Source organism: Hylobates moloch, unplaced genomic scaffold (genome assembly GCF_009828535.3).
Source record: "Hylobates moloch isolate HMO894 unplaced genomic scaffold, HMol_V3 SCAFFOLD_23, whole genome shotgun sequence".
Lineage (NCBI taxonomy): Eukaryota > Metazoa > Chordata > Mammalia > Primates > Hylobatidae > Hylobates > Hylobates moloch.
Window position 1 is genome coordinate 3,295,003 of NW_026652298.1, and position 6,754 is coordinate 3,301,756.

Consider the following 6,754-nt stretch of genomic DNA (forward strand, 5'->3'; position numbering starts at 1 on the left):
ATATATGTGTATAATTACCCCCTACAGTAGTTTTATTCATATATAATTTTATATCTATATAATATATGTGTGTGTGTATATATATATATATATCTTCTTCCCATCTCCCTCACTGGTATCTTTAAACCTTCTCCACTCTCTTAAAGCAGGTTTTTCACTCCCACTCCACTCACTATCAATGAACCTTAGCTTTTCTACCGAACTAGAAAAGAATTACCTCAGCTTCCTCCACAGTCATCATTAGCTGTAAGTTTGCCCAATTCCATACCTTTTCTAAGTTCCTTCCCTCTAATCTCAGAGAATCTTCCATTTCGTATTGTGTTTTCCACCACACCTTCTCCCTTCTCCTCCAGAAACTCACTCTATTAACAGACTTCACCTCTATCATTTTTAAGTTCCTCCCTAGAGTAGTTTTATTCATCTGAGCTTATAAATATACTTCACAAAATTTTAAAAATAAGATTATAGAAAATTGAAATAATATAATCATTAAAGTTTGCTTAATTAAAACATATACATATATATAAATATACATATATAATATATACATACGTACATATATAGTATATATATTATAAACATGTTTATTATATATATACTTGTTATATATAAACATGTTACATCTATAAAACATGTTTATAATATATATATATATACTTCAGCCTTGGCTAGACCTTCAAAAAAAAGGCTTCTTTTGTCCAGGTGTGGTGACTCACACCTGTAATCTCAGAATTTTGGGAGGCAGAGGCAGGAGGATCTCTTGAGCCCAGGAGTCCGAGACCAGATTGGGCAATGTGGCAAAACCAAATGTCTATGAAAAATACAAAAATTAGCTGGGCATGGTGATGCACACCTGTAGTCCCAGCTACTTGGGAGGCTGAGGTTGGAGAGTCACTTGAGCCCATGTGATGGCTAATATTAGGTGTCAGCTTGATTGAATTGAAGGACACCTAGTTAGCTGGTAAAGTATTGTTTCTGGGTGTGTCTGCGAGGGTGTTGCCAAAGGAGATTAACATTTGAGTCACTAGCCTGGGAGAGGAAGACCCACCCTCGATGTGGGTGGACACCATCCAATCAGCTGCCAGCACAGCTAGAACAAAGTGGGCAGGATGGGATAAGCTGGCTCTCTGAGTCTTCTGGCTTTCGTCTTTCCCCCATGCTGGATGTTTCCTGCCCTTGGACATCAGATTCAAGGTTCTTCAGCCTTTGGTCTCTTGGACTTACACCAGTGATTTGCCAGAGGCTCTCAGACCTTTGGCCACAGACTGAAGGCTGCACTGTCGGCTTCCTTACTTTTGAGGTTTTAGGACTCGGACTGAGCCACTACTGGATTCCTAGCTCCTCAGCTTGTAGATGGCCTAGTGTGGGAATTCACCTTGTGATTGTGTGGGTTGATTCTTCTTAATAAACTTTCTTTCATGTATACATGTATCCTATTAGTTCTGTCTGTATGGGGAACGCTGAGTAATACAGACTGGGAAATTGAGGCTTCAGTGAGCCATGATCGCACCACTGTACTCCAGCCTGGGTGACAGAATGAACTCTGTATCACAAAAAAAAAAAGTTTCTTTTATCTTCTGCTAGATACGACCCTCGGAGTGGTCTCCACTCTCTGTCTTCACTGCGTCACGTCTCTCTCATTCCTCAAACCACTGCAATTTGGTTTTTTTCTCTTACTATTCTTCTGAAGAGACTTGACAAAGGTTACCAACGACTTCTAGCAACCCTACATAATGGACACAAAAGACACTATTCGATCCTTATCTAATAAGACCACCCTTTGAATTGTACAGTGTTAACCAGGCTTCCCTCTTGTCAATTTCCCTGACTTCTGTATTCCCACTCCCTCATATCTCTCCATTTCTTACGGGTCTTCTTGATGACCTCATCTTCTCTCCAGTGAAGCAGGGATCAAAAACTGGCAACCCATGGGCTATACCTGACTTATATTTCATTAGGTCACTCAAATCTCTAAAATAATTTTGAATTAATTGGTAATATTTAAAACTCAGGAAATTTCACCCAAAAAGTTAGCTTTCTACTTTCTCTTGAAAAAATCTGGAACCTGGGCATCACTGACCCTGAGACATGACACAGGCACAATCCCCAGGAAAAGGGAAGCAGCAGCTCTCTCCTTTAGATGGGGTGAGTGCCCCCCAAGTCCACTGCACAGATCATTCTCCATTTGTCCTTTGCCTGGTCACTTCACTTATCCACATTTCTTGACTCCCAAGTAAGCTACGAATTCCATTCTCCAAAAAAGAATAAAAAGAAATGAACAAAGCCTCCAAGAAATATGGGACTATGTGAAAAGAACAAATCTACATCTGATTGGTGTACCTGAAAGTGACGAGGAGAATGGAACAAAGTTGGAAAACACTCTGCAGGATATCATCCAGGAGAACTTCCCCAATCTAGCAAGGCAGGCCAACATTCAAATTCAGGAAATACAGAGAACGCCACAAAGATACTCCTCGAGAAGAGCAACTCCAAGACACATAATTGTCAGATTCACCAAAGTTGAAATGAAGGAAAAAATGTTAAGGGCAGCCAGAGAGAAAGGTTGGGTTACCCATAAAGGGAAGCCCATCAGACTAACAGCTGATCTCTCAGCGGAAACTCTACAAGCCAGAAGAGAGTGGGGACCAATATTCAACATTCTTAAAGAAAAGAATTTTCAACCCAGAATTTCATATCCAGCCAAACTAAGCTTCATAAGTGAAGGAGAAATAAAATCCTTTACAGACAAGCAAATGCTGAGAGATTTTGTCACCACCAGGCCTGCCCTACAAGAGCTCCTGAAGGAAGCACTAAACATGGAAAGGAACAAACTGTACCAGCCACTGCAAAAACATGACAAATTGTAAAGACCGTTGAGGCTAGGAAGAAACTGCATCAACTAACGCGCAAAATAACCAGCTAACATCACAATGACAGGATCAAATTCACACATAACAATATTCACTTTAAATGTAAATGGGCTAAATGCTCCAATTAAAAGACACAGACTGGCAAATTGGATAAGGAGTCAAGACCCATCAGTGTGCTGTATTCAGGAAACCCATCTCACGTGCAGAGACACACATAGGCTCAAAATAAAGGGATGGAGGAAGATCTACCAAACAAATGGAAAGCAAAAAAAGGCAGGGGTTGCAATCCTAGTCTCTGATAAAACAGACTTTAAACCAACAAAGATCAAAAGGGACAAAGAAGGCCATTACATAATGGTAAAGGGATCAATTCAACAAGAAGAGCTAACTATCCTAAATATATATGCACTCAATACAGGAGCATCCAGATTCATAAAGCAAGTCCTTAGAGACCTACCAAGAGACTTAGACTCCCACACAATAATAATGGGAAACTTTAACACCCCACTGTCAACATTAGACAGATCAATGAGACAGAAAGTTAACAAGGATATCCAGGAATTGAACTCAGCTCTATACCAAGCAGACCTAATAGATATCTATAGAACTCTCCACCCCAAATCAACAGAATATACATTCTTCTCAGCACCACACCACATTTATTCCAAAATTGACCACATAGTTGGAAGTAAAGCACTCCTCAGCAAATGTAAAAGAACAGAAATTATAACAAACTGTCTCTCAGACCACAGTGCAATCAAACTAGAACTCAAGATTAAGAAACTCACTCAAAACCGCTCAACTACATGGAAACAGAACAACCTGCTCCTGAATGACTACTGGGTACATAATGAAATGAAGGCAGAAATAAAGATGTTCTTTGAAACCAATGAGAACAAAGACACAACATACCAGAATCTCTGGGACACATTTAAATCATTGTGTAGAGGGAAATCTCTCAAATTTAAATCATTGTGTAGAGGGCATTTTCTAAATGCCCACAAGAGAAAGCAGGAAAGATCTAAAATTGACACCCTAACATCACAATTAAAAGAACTAGAGAAGCAAGAGCAAACACATTCAAAAGCTAGCAGAAGGCAAGAAATAACTAAGCTCAGAGCAGAACTGAAGGAGATAGAGACACAAAAAACCCTTCAAAAAATCAATGAATCCAGGAGCTGATTTTTTGGAAAGATCAACAAAATTGAAAGACTCCTAGCAAGACTAATAAAGAACAAAAGAGAGAAGAATCAAATAGACACAATAAAAAATGATAAAGGGGATATCACCACCGGTCCCACAGAAATACAAACTACCATCAGAGAATACTATAAACACCTCTATGCAAATAAACTAGAAAATCTAGAAGAAATGGATAAATTCCTCAACACATACACTCTCCCAAGACTAAACCAGGAAGAATTGAATCTCTGAATAGACCAATAACAGGCTCTGAAATTGAGGCAACAATTAATAGTTTACCAACCAAAAAAAGTCCAGGACCAGACAGATTCATAGCCGAATTCTACCCGAGGTACAAGGAGGAGCTGGTACCATTCCTTCTGAAACTATTGCAATCAATAGAAAAAGAGGGAATCCTCCCCAACACATTTTATGAGGCCGGCATCTTCTTGATACCAAAGCCTGGCAGAGACACAACAAAAAAAAGAGAATTTTAGACTAATATCCTTGATGAACATCGATGCAAAAATCCTCGATAAAAATACTGGCAAACCAAATCCAGCAGCACATCAAAAAGTTTATCCGTCATGATCAAGTGGGCTTCATCCCTGGGATACAAGGCTGGTTCAACATACACAAATCAATAAACATAATCCAGCATATAAACAGAACCAATGACAAAAACCACATGATTATCTCAATAGATGCAGAAAAGGCCTTTGACAAAATTCAACAACCCTTCATGCTGAAAACTCTCAATAAATCAGGTATTGATGGGACATATCTCAAAATAATAAGAGCTATCTATGACAAACCCACAGCCAATATCATACTGAATGGACAAAAACTGGAAGCATTCCCTTTGAAAACTGGCAGAAGACAGGGATGTCCTCTCTCACCACTCCTATTCAACATAGTGTTGGAAGTTCTGGCCAGGGCAATCAGGCAGGAGAAGGAAATAAAGGGTATTCAATTAGGAAAAGAGGAAGTCAAATTGTCCCTGTTTGCAGATGACATGATTGTATATCTAGAAAACCCCATCATCTCAGCCCAAAATCTCCTTAAGCTGATAAGTAACTTCAGCAAAGGCTCAGGATATAAAATCAATGTGCAAAACTCACAAGCATTTATACACCAATAAAAGACAAACAGAGAGCCAAATCATGAGTGAACTCCCATTCACAGTTGCTTCAAAGAGAATAAAATACCTAGGAATCCAACTTACAAGGGATGTGAAGGACCTCTTCAAGGAGAACTACAAACCACTGCTCAATCAAATAAAAGGGGATACAAACAAATGGAAGAACATTCCATGCTCATGGGTAGGAAGAATCAATATTGTGAAAATGGCCATACCGCCCAAGGTAATTTATAGATTGAATGCCATCCCCATCAAGCCAATAATGACTTTCTTCACAGAATTGGAAAAAACTAATTTAAAGTTCACATGGAACCAAGAAAGAGCCTGCATTGCCAAGTCAATCCTAAGCCAAAAGACCAAAGCTGGAGGCATCATGCTACCTGACTTCAAAGTATACTACAAGGCTACAGTAACCAAAACAGCATGGTACTGGTACCAAAACAGAGATATAGATCAATGGAACAGAACAGAGCCCTCAGAAATAATGCCGCATATCTACAACTATCTGATCTTTGACAAACCTGACAAACACAAGAAATGGGGAAAGGATTCCCTATTTAATAAATGGTGCCAGGAAAATTGGCTAGCCATATGTAGAAAGCTGAAACTGGATCCCTTCCTTAAACCTTATACAAAAATTAATTCAAGATGGATTAAAGACTTAAATGTTAGACCTAAAACCATAAAAACCCTAGAAGAAAACCTAGGCAATACCACTCAGGGCATAGGCATGGGCAAGGACTTCACATCTAAAACACCAAAAGCAATGGCAACAAAAGCCAAAATTGACAAATGGGATCTAACTAAACTAAAGAGCTTCTGCACAGCAAAAGAAACTACCATCAGAGTGAACAGGCAACCTACAGAATGGGAGAAAATTTTTGCAATCTATTCATCTGACAAAGGGCTAATATCCAGAATCTACAATGAACTCAAACAAATTTACAAGAAAAAACCATACAACCCCATCAAAAAGTGGGCAAAGGATATGAGCAGACACTTCTCAAGAGAAGACATTTATGCAGCCAAAAGACACATGAAAAAATGCTCATCATCACTGGCCATCAGAGAAATGCAAATCAAAACCACAATAAGATACCATCTTACACCAGTTAGAATGGCCATCATTAAAAAGTCAGGAAACAACAGGTGCTGGAGAGGATGTGGAGAAATAGGAACACTTTTACACTGTTGGTGGGACTGTAAACTAGTTCAACCATTGTGGAAGTCAGTGTGGCGATTCCTCAGAGATCTAGAACTAGAAATACCATTTGACCCAGCCATCTCATTACTGGGTATATACCCAAAGGATTATAAATCATGCTGCTATAAAGACACATGCACACGTATGTTTATTGTGGCACTATTCACAATAGCAAAGACTTGGAACCAACCCAAATGTCCATCAATGATAGACTGGATTAAGAAAATGTGGCACATATACACCATGGAATACTATGCAGCCATAAAAAATGATGAGTTCATGTCCTTTGTAGGGACATGGATGAAGCTGGAAACCATCATTCTCAGCAAACTATGACAAGGACAAAAAACCAAACAC